At 39.5% G+C, this 14,431-nt stretch overlaps 1 long non-coding RNA gene across 3 annotated transcripts; it reads left to right on the top strand.

Moving 5' to 3' along the window:
* The first annotated feature begins 827 nt into the window (after positions 1–827).
* LOC138103348 (uncharacterized) lies at positions 828–12,022 on the top strand. 3 transcript variants are annotated; one of them, XR_011147705.1, is made up of 5 exons: positions 828–1,081; positions 5,030–5,165; positions 5,673–5,769; positions 6,985–7,196; positions 10,200–12,022. It is a non-coding gene; the product is annotated as an uncharacterized lncRNA (long non-coding RNA). The 3 variants fall into 3 exon arrangements; XR_011147704.1 differs by lacking the exon at positions 10,200–12,022 and having other exon boundaries at positions 6,985–8,376; XR_011147706.1 differs by lacking the exons at positions 5,673–5,769; positions 10,200–12,022 and having other exon boundaries at positions 6,985–8,376.
* The last annotated feature ends 2,409 nt before the right edge of the window (positions 12,023–14,431 follow it).

Genomic DNA, 14,431 nt, shown 5'->3' with positions numbered 1-14,431 from the left:
CTGGCTTGAGACACTGGGCATTTGGTTGTGGGAAGTGGAAGTGAGAATTCGTTTTTCTGCTTAAATTTTGCTTTGTTTTGGAGCAAAGTAAAAACCTTACTAGGAAGATTTGTGAAGCTTTGAAGTTTCTAATTACTGCTTGCAAAATTTTTAACACTTTCTTTAAAGACATCACACATCAGTCTTCCTAGAAGTTAAAAGTGAAAAGGGATGGAAGAAAGTTCTGACTAAGGATGTTTTCCTATTTTTTCATCTTATTATTTTTGAAACTCAATCTGAACTTGGAAAGAATGTTTTCAAAGTCTGAGTTCTGCAAACAGAGTTATTAAAAAAAAATCAACCAAACCAAGAAAACCAGACCAAGCAAACAAATGAATGAAAAAAACCCCAAACCTTTTCCATACACGTAGTGAAAACAGCATTATGTTTTTGCAGGATTAAAGGTAGCCAACTAAAAGACAAAAGGAGGAAAAAATAAAGAAAAAAGTGGGATGGTTCCTCTTGGAGTGAGACAGAAGGGTGACTTTACAGCAGAATTCCTTCCCTCCTCTGCTAGTGGCTTCTTGAGGCTTAAACATTCTGAAGGCTGTAAAGGAGCAGCCACACAGTTTCTCTAACATACACTGATTGAACATTTCTGTCGGCCTGAATTCAGCTGAGAGACATCGCAGTCCTGCTCGACTTCCTCCTGCTTTCTACACCATGGACATGGCCCCCAGCCTGGGGGGCCTTTGTATCAGCTGTGGATCCTCCCCTGATGGGGAAATTCTTAGTGGTTAATATAAGGCAGCTGGAGCTGTCCTTTAAAGCACTGTGGCAATTGAAAGAGTATCCTAAATTTTACTTAGGAAACTTGGTTTATTTGCTTGGACTTTAGGGACAGAACAAATGAGACAAGGAATGGACTTTCTTCCAAACATGAACTGTGTTTTTTCATGGTGTTTCTTTTTAAGATGTTTTTTTGACAGTGAAATCACCGTTCCTCCTCTATCAGTGGGTAGCTGTTTTGTGCATATTTGTCAATAGCTGTCAAGACCCATAGGATAGGTGCATTTTCCAGCACTCCCTCGTACAGATAAAGGTACGTATTTCTGGTTGCCACTTTCCTCTATGTTATGAGGTGCACAGCTTACAATGTTGCAGTGGAATGAGTGTTGAGTTCTCCCAGACAAAGGCTTGAATCAACAGCCAACAAAACAAAAAATATTTATTTTGCATTTCAGAGTACATAATTGAATAATGCAAACCCATTCAATTTAGGGTATATAATCTGGACCTGCTAAAATAAAGGGGTGGCCAAGTCTTCCATGCACAATCCCCACTTCATTTCTCAGTGTTGTCTATTTCTTGCAGCCAGGCAACTGGAGTTTTTGTCTATCTCTTATTTAAAGCAAGTGACTCAGGTTCTGTACCTAAGCCCTCTGAGGCTGCACTCCAGGCAAGGACCATATCCATGCTTAGGCACGAGGGAAAAGTTATCTTGATGCAGTCAATGCCATGAACACAGGGAATTGATGACTTGGCATTCAAGTGCCGAGTCATCAATCATAAAGAATCAATCTTCACTCCCTGAGGAGCTGGCCCCAGGCAAACATAATTCTCTCTCACTGCCACAGACCTGATAGCTCTTGTCCCATTTGTAGGGATTGTATTTGTTCTTATTTCAACATTGATTCACTTGGCATTCAGAAGTATTTTCCAGATTCCCAGAAAATGTCACCTAATTCATCCTCTCTAAAAAGGGTGGTGATGGCTGTATATTAGAGGACCTTAATACTTGTTTTTTTCCTGGTGGTACTTTAAGAACTGAATGGAAAACAAGATCCTGTAGGTTCCTCTATTGCCTTTTGTGCATGTGATTTGAGGAAGGGGAATGGTAGACACACAAGGAGGGCTGTTAAAAGCTTTTGAGTGCTTTTAACTCAGTCAGGCTTTTCATGCCTGTCAGCAGGTAGGTTAATCAGTAAGCCTTATTATTTGTATTCCAATGGCAACTCAGAGGCATTGGTCTGGACTACAACACCATTGTGAGCCAGGACCTATACTTACCATAGAATGAAAGCTGGGCCCTAAATGCTTAAACCTTATGCACTAGCATTAAGATTTGACTTTTTTTTTCTTTCCCTAGGGCACAGTGTCCTGAAAAATATCAAAATAAGTAAGCACACTGAATTCCAAGAATTTGGAGCACTGCTCAGGAGCATAGTTGCTGTACTCATAGGACAAGGGAAAAAAAGTGGGTTTATTTGTTTATTTCTTCCTTTATTTTCCTTTATATTATTCTTAGTCCTAGACAGGGACTAGAAAAAAGGCAGCTTCCAAGCACCAGTATATGCAATTAGCTAATTATATGTGAAAGAGTGCAGTGCACTTATAGTGTTCTCTTCTGTATAGGTTCTTATTGTAATTTGGGACTTGAAGTCTTGAAAGCTGGTATTTGGAGCTTAGAAATCTGCATCAAATTTTACTTATTAGAAGCAGAGCTTGTACTAAAAATCTGCTGGAGAGAGCGCTTTTCCAGAAAATGCACAACTTTTTACAGTGTTCCTGCCATGCTGAGGGGAGTAGGAGAATAAACACAAAAGTCAGTCCCAGTCACCGATGCACAGAGATTCAGGAGGTTACATTTCTCTTTCCACTTGGCCTGACCTGATCTAACATTGTGCTACAGGCTAAAAGGGTGATCTCAACCATCCCCAGCTCCTGACTGTGATCTCCTGCTATTACCTTACGTGAGTTCCAGAAATCATGCAACCATGGAGTGAGATGATGCAGTGCAATGTCCTGGCTGAAAATGATGTGGGGGGAAAAAAAAAGAAAAACCCTAAATGTTTGATTTTTGGTCAGAGAAGCAAACTGATGAGATTCACTCTGTGACCACCAATGTGCTAAACCTGGAACGAGGTCAGGAAAGGGATGTAGAGGATGGATGGATGGATGGATGGATGGATGGATGGATGGATGGATGGATGGATGGATGGATGGATGGATGGATGGATGGATGGATGACTTCTGTCAGGCACAGCTGGCATTAGGTCATGAAATGACAGTGCCCATATTTGAGGTATTGTGTAACCAAGGCTGGCAAACTCATGGCTTTATAAGTGGGTTGTGTAAGGGGATGCTCAGGGGATCAGAGGTCTTGAAATTTCCAACACTGCTGCAAGCACTAAGCGAGGTAAACCTTCCCTAAAAAGGCAGTCATCCAGAACGTTCTTTCCTCTCCTAACTGGATAGTTGGCCAGCTGTCTAATCCTGTTCCTTATTTCCTGCATTTTTTTATTTTCCACAAAATAGAAAATATTTAAATATTTTAAATTTATTTTTTGATATTTTTTATTTATTATTTAAAGGAATTATGGGTAATGACTCAAATCAGTAAGACTCAATTTGGGCATTTAAGCACTTGGAAGAGCCCAGACTTTGTTGTCATTTCTCAGAGTAAGATACACTGAAGAGGAGCTAGAATTTTTTTTTTTTTAGGGGGGAAGGATAGAAAACTAGAGATTGTATTCACTCTAGATGAAATTCATATGAAGAGTATAATGGCAGCAACTTAACATTCAAAATTTAGCTCAAGAGGGACTTTCATAGCTTGGGAAAATTATGTGGACTGTGGATATAGGTCTGAAATTCCCTTCTCACAGATAAACTGGGGTAATGATAGTGAATTTGCACCTTGTTACTCCAGCACTAAATTCCTGATCTACAGGGAACTTGATGATCATATTTAACTTGGCTAGAAGAATTTTTCATCCAACTGCTTTACTTATCTGGAATAAATAATTAGTAATACCAGAATTTAATGAAAAACTAATTTATTTTACAGACACAAGAGTTCTAAAATACGTTTTTGTAAAGTTTGGGCAAATCTCTTAACCAAACCTTCGAACCATCTGAGTTTTGTTCATTCTAAGCTTTAATGCTTGGGAAAGTGACCAATGAGGCATAAAGCAAATCTTATTGCTTCATCAGATGGTGAGTGCAATTTATGATCTACTGACAAACCCAGAAGAGAATGCTGAAATACTGTGGTCACGCCTAATAAAATAGCAGGTACAGCCTGCAGATAGGGCAAAGACTAATCCCAGCTCATGCACTAATCTCTGTTGAAGCCAATGGGAGTAACCTTGGCCTCAGTTCAACAAAATATTTAAGCACATTTTTAAGTCTAGAACTGTGGCTGAAATGATTGTAGGCTACAAATGATAGAAAGAAGAAGCAAACTCTCAGTGAAACTGGCCCACTTCACTCATTTGACTAAGCTCCGTAGGAAGAGCTCTTAAGCACTGTTTAAGTTTCCTTTGTAATATTTTTTTTTTCAGATTTGAAATGCTCTTAAGTAAATGCTTTATGCTGAGGTTTTCCATTTAGTTAAATTAAGGTTTGAATAAAAAATTTGTTCCAGAGAACTGGGGCACTGATGATTCTGCTGGCCAAAGAAACTCACATTAGATTTGTAAAAAGTGGGTTAATTAGCCAGAAAGTCTCCAGGAAACCCAGGCAGACATTCACAGTCCTTGCAAAAACAGAGATGCAGAGCCTTGCTGAGACAATGAGGGACCTCCTTGCATGATGAATCCATGATTATCTTTCTCTCCACACATTTTTGCTTGTCCTTCTCACCTAGCTTAGGAGAGCGCTTTTCAGAGAGAATTTCAAGGGCTGCTTTATTTGTTAGGAGACAAGGAGGCACTAATAAATTCCTCTGTGTGAGGTATTTAATTACATAATAATGTGTACACTAATCAAGGTAAATGTGTTTGTGAAAACACCTTGATATGGGAACAGTTAATCACCCAAGGCATTGCTTCTTAACACACCTTGGAAGTTAACTTAATTAAATTAATTAGAACAATGAAAAAATGAACTGTTTATTGGTCTACAATGGCCTGAAGCGAGTGCTTTCCCACCAATGCTAGGAAATCTCCCAGACTGCAAAATCTATTTTTTTTTATTCTGCACCTCTAGTTCTTGCTCTTACGGCAATTTGTGAAGAACCTGAAATGGGTGGTATTTTCCTCTACAGCCCTGGCATATGAACTCCTCATCTGCAGGAACCAGATGATTCGTACCCAGAAGTGCTGTACTTGCAGCCAAGATCCAGAAAATGAACACATCTGTGAGCTGATCTGTGCAGCTATGTGCTAGTTGGAAAAGAGCAGGTAATGCGCAGGGGACGTGCTTGTTCACAGTCAAAAGCCAGCAGAGGTGTGTGGAAAGGCACCTTCTTACCTCTAGTATGCTTTGCATTGTCTCTCATTATCCATTACTGCTTTCTACTTCCAAATAGTGCATCCAGTGCAGCCATTTGCTGTCCTGTTTTTCTGGGGACGTAGCTGACAAATATGATTATGTTTTCCCCCATGCCTTCAGCAACATTTTTGTTGACCACAGCTCTGACAGATGCACAGCTGGCCTGTAAGAACATGGTTCTGTGTTTGGTCACACATGATGCTGCTGTTTGCTGTATGTGGACACCAGGGCTGACTTAAGCTGCAGATTCGTGTATAATTTATCCTTCTGTCAGGACAATATTGATGTGGAAAAAAAGCAGACACACTTCCTTGTCTCCCCCTCTTCAGCACTGAAGAAAAAAAACATTCTTATATCTCTATGCACAGACAGATCTGTTAGATGAAATATATGTATTTTTTTTTTGCGTACCCTAGACCAAAAAATCACCTTGACTCAATTCCCAGTGTGGCCACACCAATGTTTGTTTTAGCAGAGTCTGGGGAGGATACGCCACAGGAGGCTGAAGAAAAGGTGAGGATGTGGTGAGTCTTCTGAGGGAAAACAGTACCTCTGCTGACCTAAATCTTGAATGAAATCAGTGTAGCAGGTCACGCCGAGTGATGTAAGCAGTAGGGTTGGAAACTCATGAGGCAACTGGTTGTTCATGGCTTTTATCATGAACTGACCTTTTAGAAGTGACCTGGATCACTTTCTTTATGGCATCCAGGGAGGCTGGTTAGGGACAGTAAGGATGACTCAGGACCCTGGCACCTGTGTGTCATTTGCTCTCCAATGAAGCAGGGGAGAGAGAGTTTCTTCACTGCAATGGAAGTTGGTCTTTCAAGCAAAAGACTAGCCCTTCTTTCTTCATCATGGTCACCTGTTTGCTCTGCAAAAGAGAAGACATAGTTTCTGAGTAGACTGGTTTAAAGAGATGTATGTAAGTTATCACCAGTGGTCAAGGAATGGGGCAGGACTGCCTTGCTCTAGGCATTTCACCAACATTAAACAAAACAAAAGGCTTTGCTCCAAATTGGTACTCCAAGTCCAGATGAGGTACTAACTGGATTTTAAGCACCCTTCCAACCCAAGGCAGGCTACTTCATAAACATGGGGATGGTTTTGTGTTTGCCAGTCTGAGGACTAGAATAGTACTGTGCACTTAGAGGTCCAACTCCCTGGTCTTTCAAACTTGATTGCCCTTCTTGATAGGACACAAATGGCAGCTTCCACCTCTCTATGACAACTCAGTTTTTCTAATTCCCAAGAGTCTAGTAGCTGGTGCTACTGTTCATTCAGAGCAAAACCAGTATGCTCCCCCAGATGGATTTCTGTACGTTGTGCATCCTGGGAATTTGTGCAGATGCACAACTGAATCCAGGAACAAGGTAGCTCGTTCAGTGTGGTTTTGAATCCCAATCCACATGTTCTACTGCTCAGTTTTGCAGTTTGAATGCAGACATATGTTCATACAGCCAGATTAGTCCCAACTCTGGAGCTGACACAACCCTCAGCAGCCCAAGGCTCTCCTCATCACGCCGTTTTGGTGGGTGCTGATGAGACTTGTGGTATGGAGAGCCTGATTTACTGACTTGAGTCTTTTAGTGGCTAAGTCAAGGATGAAAAAAAAACAAGCAAAAAAACAACTGTGAAAGCAGTGCTGGTATTTTCAAAAGCAATTAGGTATTTGGATAGACATTTACTTCCTAAATAGCAATAATTTCTGCCATTTTCTTTGCTTATCAGGACGACTGAAAGCATCTTCAACGAGGTTAAGAAGTGAGGACTGTGAAATGAGTTGCAGGTGTACTTCTGGCCTTCATTTTTTCAGCCATGTAAAAGTTCCATGTGTCACTGCAGTACCTCCCTGTTACTCCTCACTCACCTGTATGGGCCAGTCTGTCTTATCATCACAACTGGAACACAGCATGTGGAAAGAAGGGAAAAGAACACATTCTGTGAGTATGTGGGACTAGTGTTTTCTGCTTGTATTTCCTAATTGTGCTGATTGTGAAATCTCTATTTTCTCCTGTTTTCAGGTTTTATATACACTGATTTTCTACGCAGGTGCCAGTTGTTCTGACTTTGCCTACTTGTTCTTTTTTTCCTCCTTTCTTTATGTATGTTTTATTATCTTAGAATGTTTTTGTTACTTTGTGTACATGTGCAAACATATTAATAATTTTCTTGGGACTCTTTCATCAGAACCTATTATCACAAACCTATGTTGTTGCTATGTAACAAAGCTGTACGGCTGTTTCAACACTTATTTTTTTTTAATCTCTGTGCTTCTTTCAATTCTTAATTCTTTCTTTCTTCCAGACATTTCTCTCTTCCTTCCTCTCCCCTGAAGAAATCCAAAACGCCTACACACACACACACACCCCTATGCACACGCAAACAGAAGGAAACACTGGGGGAAAAATACCCTTCAATGCCTCCCATACTGTTTGGTGACTTATTTATTTAATTTCAAGGTCTCTTCTGAAGATGAGAAATAAGACACGACAAGGCATGTGTTATACTGAGATAACATATACCTTTGGGGAAGTGTGAAACACAAGGCAAAGAGGAGTGCCTTCAATGACCCAAGATGAGAGTTATCTTGTGGTAACACACACCTAGATGTGTCCCATTATGGCTGTGAAGGATGGGGATGCAGAAAGTGGAAATAAAAGAAATACTAGGACTTAAATTCCTTTTATTGTTATTATTATTTTTAAGTTAGTCTGCAGCATGTCCTTCTATCATAAAAAAGAGAGTAGGATTCCAGCCAACAATCCTGTGGGACATCCATTATAATACAAAATAATACATGCGGAGATGATAAAGCCAGAAGGGACACTCACATTCACTCTTACTGTGGATAGTTCCATATCGCAATTTATTAAATGTCACAGAGTTATTCAGCATTGAATTCAAAGTATTTGATTACATTCCTTCCCAAAAGGCATCCATGCTACTTCTGAAGACGTCAAAACACAGGGAATCTATTACTTATTGGGTAATTTTTTCCAATAGTTTGTGACCCCTGCTATTAAAAAGTTGTGCCTTCCTAAGAATTTGATTGTCTGCCAGTTTGAATGTGTCCAATCATTCTTGCTTGTTCTGTCATATTGCATAAGATTAAACTACATATCCTACCTTGTCCTACCTGTGTTGTAATCCAGTCAACTCCATTCTTTTCAGAAAATTAAGCAAATTGATTTATTTTAATCCTTCATTAAGAATGTGTTTGAAACATTATTATGATTATTTTCAAGACTTCTTTGCCCATTGCTGTATGTCATCAGCTTTATTTCTGTGCTGTTTTTGCTGGGGTGAAGTTAATTTTCTTCATAGCACCTGAAGTGGCTGCATTTTGAATTTGTGCAGAAAACAGTGTTGATAATATAGAGTTGTTGACTGTGCAACAGGTCCAGTTTCACTAATACTGTGTTTCTGTTTTGCAAAGTGAAGGCAAAGACATTTTTAACCTTTTTTTTCCAGGTATAATCATGCTACAGTGAATCTTCTATTTATATGGCTGCCATTTTATGAGACAGCCAGATGGTTTTTCCTGTTCCCATCCTTACTTACCAGCCTGTCAATCTCTGTGCCAACTGCAGATTTTAGCTGTAGTGATTTCTTATTTACTTATTGATGAAAATATTGAATAATGCTGCACCAATTACTAAGCCACATTAGAAACAGCTCCCTCCTAAATCCTGGGATCATACAAAATTAAGTACTGTGTTTTGAGACCTTATAGTTAGCCAGTTCTTAATCCAATTAGCATATGTTTTATTCATATTGTATGGGGATAATTTTAAAATTAAACTCTTTTTCAGTACTAAATTCAATGTAACCAAATGTATTGTAAAAAAATATTGGGATGAAAGGAGTCTTACCTTTTATCAGACCTTTCATCAATGCAGAAATAAAAAACAAAACAACAAAAGCCAAACAGAAACAAAACAAAAGGAAACAAAACAACCTGAGAGGTTCAATTTACATTTATTTGCTTAACAAGTGACTCTTCTTTTTAAAACATCAAGCCTTTGAAGTCACTAGAATTTCTCAGAGATTTAAAAGGTGTGCTGATCCAAGCAAAAGGTGAAAAAAACATTGCTGTGGTCCTTTCTTTAGTACATGAACTTAGTTGATAGCACGTGCAAATTCTTTCTAAGTGTAATCTTAAAAACAACTGTTTTCCTGTGTGACCTGGGTGAATTGAATTCAGTATTTGTTGTAGCAAATTGTGCACAATACCCAGTAGAATGAAATCCTTAGATTAATAGATTTTATGGCTGGAAGGGAACATTATGATTATGTGCTCTGACCTCTTGCATAGCGCCTGTCATGGAATTTTAGCCAGTAATTCTCGCCTCAGGCTCCATATCTTGTGATGCATAACAGTCTTTTACTACAGCAAGTGTTGGCTTCTTTGGTGCTGCCTACATGAGAGTCAGCCCTTTTCAGTATCAGTTTGGCAGTAACGTGAGGGTGGCTGTGGAAAGGCATGTAAAATACCATATATATTAATGTTTCTTTTTTAAGGGAAGGTAATGTATGTCATATCCATATTCACATATGTATACATGCATGCACATAGAATCACAGAATCATGGAAGCACAGAACTGCCCAGGTTGGAAGGGACCTCCAGGGATGATCCAATTCCATCTTCAGTGTGAAAGGGAGCCTGGATAAGATTATTTAGCATTCTGTCCTATTGCAGCTTGAAAGCCTTCAGTGACGAGGGGGTTGTTCTGAATGGTTTACTGTGAAAAACTTATGTGAAGGTGAAACAATACCAAGGTGAACTTGTTCCCATTGCTGCTTGTCTTCTCCATGTGACTCCTCATGAAAAGTGTCCTCTTTGTAGCTATTCCTTAGGTTCAGTAACACAGTGATGAAGTTGCCCCTGAGCCTGCTCATTTCCAGGCTGAAAAGACCTAACTCTTTCACTCTTTTCTCACAGGGCAGCTTGTCCAGTCATTTTGATCATCTTTGTGGCTCTCCTTTGGACTCTCTCTTGTCTGTCCACAACTTTTTTGAGCTGTAAGAACCAAAGCTGGATCAGGTGCAGCCTTAAATGGTCAGAGTGGAATGGGATGATACCTCTCTGTCTCTTTTAGTAACAGACCTGCAGATGCAACCAAGGATTTTATTTGCCTTTTTGTGCTGCAGTGGCACACTGCTGACACATATTTAGCTTGTTTTCCACCAGATCCTCCAGACCTCTTTCAACAAGATTGCTCCCCAGCTATGGGGAACAGAGCTTGTACTGGTCTCCTTGAATATGTCAGCCCAGAACATTTATATTTTGGAAACTTGCAGAATTGTGGAGAGAAATGCTCTAGCTGACTGAAAAGCCTGAGGACCTGACATCGATCAGGGTATTGTCTACCTTGACAATTCAGTTTAGATCAGGACTGTATTTCTGAAGTGACCTTCTGGACCTTTCTCAATTATTACATCTTGCACAAAGTGAATTTGGAGTGTCTGAACAGGATCTTGTATGGAAAAAACTGATGTCAGTGATGAACTTTAATCAAATATCTAATGTTCTCCTGCATCTTGGGTTTATGGGACCACTCTAAGGCTACTATAAACTAAAAAAAGCCCTAAAAGATATATAATGTGGATGCTGGGCCCTCAGCAGCAGTTGATTCTGTAGATCTACTGAAGTTGCATCACCCTGCTTGACTGCGTGAAGCTGTTCTGCCAGATTAAGACCTGATGGCACTGACTAGCAGTTTCCTGGGGTACTCAGAAACTTATTTAGAGTACCTACTTTTTACATTAAAAAGAGAAAGATGAAATGGTAGGGGTCTTAGAAACCTAGAAAAGAATAAGATTTTCAATCTCATGGTATGTTAAAACCATGATTGCAGTGGTCAGTGACTGGCCCATGTGGAATGAATTTCCAGACTCTCTGTTTCTTAGGATTTTGGGGCAGACATCCAAGCTGACATCCATGTAGGTAGTCCCAACAGCTCATCTCCAGATCATATGGGAATATATTCTGAACAAAATATGTACACTAGAGGCTGGATGGAAATTTTCATGCTGTGACAAATGTGCTTTGTGAGCCAGACAAGGCTTTGAGCAGTGGGACCGATGCACCTTGTGTAACATACAGATAACTGCTAGCAATTTTTCTGAGTGCCCTTTCCTCAAGGACGATAAACTTGTTATTTCTTCACAGAGAAAAGAATAGACCTCATATATGCCTCTTTTTTAGTTCTTCACTTGTTTCTCGGGGTGCTAGTCAAGATGGCAGCCTTTGCAAATATGAACAGAGTTAAGACACAGTAGGGATGTAATGAAGTGAATTCTTCAGCGTGTAATAGTAGCAGATTTTTATACCAGTCCTGCCAACAGCTCTCACCATGACTGACGTGCTCAACATTAACTTGTATTCCCAGGTACATAATACTTAAATTCTTTTGAACACGCTACTGGAAACAGGCATGCTAAGGAGTTGTCATTCTACTGACTAATAATGCCATATCCATTATTATCTTAAAATGCCCCCTTTTAGAACTTTGCTGATCCCGTTGAATATTCTGGGTAGCTGAGTTTTCAAAACATATTCATTCCCAGTAGAGCTCTATGCTCTGTTGATTGGCTGCCTCCTTTCCTGATCACGCTGTGAACTTTAGTGGATGAAATTTTATACATAATCACGCTGCATTCTTTGCTGATTGAGCCATCTATTATCACTGTTTATATAGCTATTACATTCTGCATTTGCCAGTCCAGTTTCAAGCTTGTTTTTCCCCCAATATATTATGCAAAATAAACTGAACAGGAATTACAGTATTTCCAACCTGCTGTGTCTTCAGAATCTAAGATAGCAAAATGCTTAGGTTTTCTTTCAAATAGTAGGATAAATGCTTCCCCAAAGATTGAAGCTGCTGGTTATGGAAAGCTTGTGCCACTTACTATATGCAAAACAGGAAGATTTACAAAGAAACTGATTGCATCTTTATTTGCTTTATCAAAGAATCTAAAACCATAGCTGAAACTATAGAAAATGCACTTTAGTGATCTTAAAACAAATGATATCCCCAACAGATTTGTCAACAGCTTAGCATATAAGCCCTGGCTGCTGAAGCAAAAAGCATCTGGAATTTCTACTGCTAGAATATGCACCTTAATAAGGAAAAGATTCAAAAGTTCAGTTCCTGAATTGTAGAGCTTGGTCAGCGGAGCTTTGCAGCTGAACAAGTGTTGTCTGTGCAGCTGGTTTTGCCAAAAATAAATAAATAAGGGGAATGAATAAACCAGCGCTCAAAACTGTGAATCTTCCCTAATAATAAAATATGCAAAAATGATAGTAAACTCTCTCCATTTATTAAATTAAATTATGCATCTCAATCAGCAAAGTGTGCAACAACTGCACTCAAGAAGGGCGTCACTAAATCAGGGGAAGACATAGCCCAATCAGGAAAATTTAACAACTCCATCATTAAATTAGGCAACATTATCAGAACCAAGGTAAATAAAATGGAGATAAACTCTGCAGGCTGATCTTTGCTGGCCAGAAAACTGAGAGGGAGACTGAAAGACACCGTTTGATAATAAACAGGGCAGTCTCCCTGGGGGCAACAGACCTTTAGGAGATGTAAATGATAATTGCTTTAATGGAGTCACTGGAGATGAATCTATTCTTTTAAAGTAAATACCTGGTACAACAATTGTGTTGTGACTCTTTCTTTATAGAATGCTAGCTCCTTTGTACTCTGATGAACAGTACCCCATAAGGACCCTAATAAGACTCTAATAGGTAAGCAAGGAATTGCAGTTTAGTTTTTATTTGTGTAGGAGTCCTCTTTTTGCACCTTTCCCCAAATAATTTTCTGTTAAGGGGGGAAAAAAATTAAAATAATCCCTGAATATACAAAATTCAATGTAAAAATCTTCCCCCACTGATAAGAAAAAAAGATTGTCCTTCATACTCACATGTTTTCTGCCATCCTTGCAACAGATAACCCTGCAGGGCAGTTTGGAGTAGGTGTTAAAATTGGCTACAGGTGACTAAAAGGTATGAGGTGGAAGACCTGAGTACAAAGAAAAGGGCAGTGACTCTAAAATAGTAACTCCTGGAAATGAACAAAAAGTTTGATATTGGTTTGAGTGTGAGAAGAGACATTCCAGGCAGGACCTGCTGATTATTTTTAGCCCCTGATCAGACCTATTGTGGGATAGTATACCTGGATGATTCAAGGGTTGTTGGATATCGCAAAGAAAAGAAAATAATACAAATAGATAACATGGTAGCAGCCCTTGTGTAGCAAAAAAGGCCTACAGACTGTATTGGCAATAAATATATCAGCCTTTACCATTAACTTCTAAGTTAAATCTGACCTATTAATGATTGCTGTGAAGGGAATGTGACTCTGCACCAAAAGAGGCAGCCACTGCCCTGGGGCGCAGTCCACAAAATAGGTCAGATGAAAGAAAGAGGAAATATGAAGTGGTCAAATGGGTAAACTGAGGAACAAGGGGAAGTCAGTGTCAAAGCTGCTGAATCACTCTGTCCTGACTCAGAAAATTCTGTAGTTCTGTAACCAGGACTTCCTAGACTGCTTTTCCCTAACCTGTGTCAATTGTGAGCTGTCAGTCCTTGCTGATTGGCATCCTGTCCATTTGTGAGGATTGGGAGCCTGGATGTTTACTCAGGGGCTTTGGTGGGTGCATATGAGTTTTCCCAGCCTGTGTCAATGTGCCATTGCTATTATCTTTACCTATATCGAGCAGGCTAAAGGCAATCTGTTCTGAAATCGTCTCCATTTTGCTGGGTAGACATATGCTTAGTCAAATCCTTAAGGAAAGCTGCCACTAATGCAGTGTACGAAGGAGCTGAAGTTACTGAGCATTACAGGTGTTTGTTTAACCTTGGCATACATGGGAAAACTATAATGATTTGTTTTGTACCTGAAGGCCCAGAGAGGATTATGCTGCCTGTCTACTGTCTGTGTGTGAGGTGTGTGAGCAAGGCAACTTAAAAGACACAGCCAATTTCTGTGCTTCATCAGGATCAAACATTTCCATTAAAATACTAACTTTTAAACACTAATATTAGTCTGAAATAATTATTGAAGATTTCTCCCTGTGGCCATTATATCCTTAAGCGAGACGAGGTAATTTCTGCTGTTAGTGTTCTGAGCGTTATTTTTCCAGCTTTCTTCTTTAGCAATTCTT

The sequence above is a fragment of the Aphelocoma coerulescens genome (assembly GCF_041296385.1).
Source record: "Aphelocoma coerulescens isolate FSJ_1873_10779 chromosome Z unlocalized genomic scaffold, UR_Acoe_1.0 ChrZ, whole genome shotgun sequence".
NCBI classification, from domain to species: Eukaryota; Metazoa; Chordata; class Aves; order Passeriformes; family Corvidae; genus Aphelocoma; species Aphelocoma coerulescens.
The sequence above is the reverse complement of the archived record's forward strand: the minus strand, read 5'-3'. Positions and strand labels throughout refer to the sequence as shown.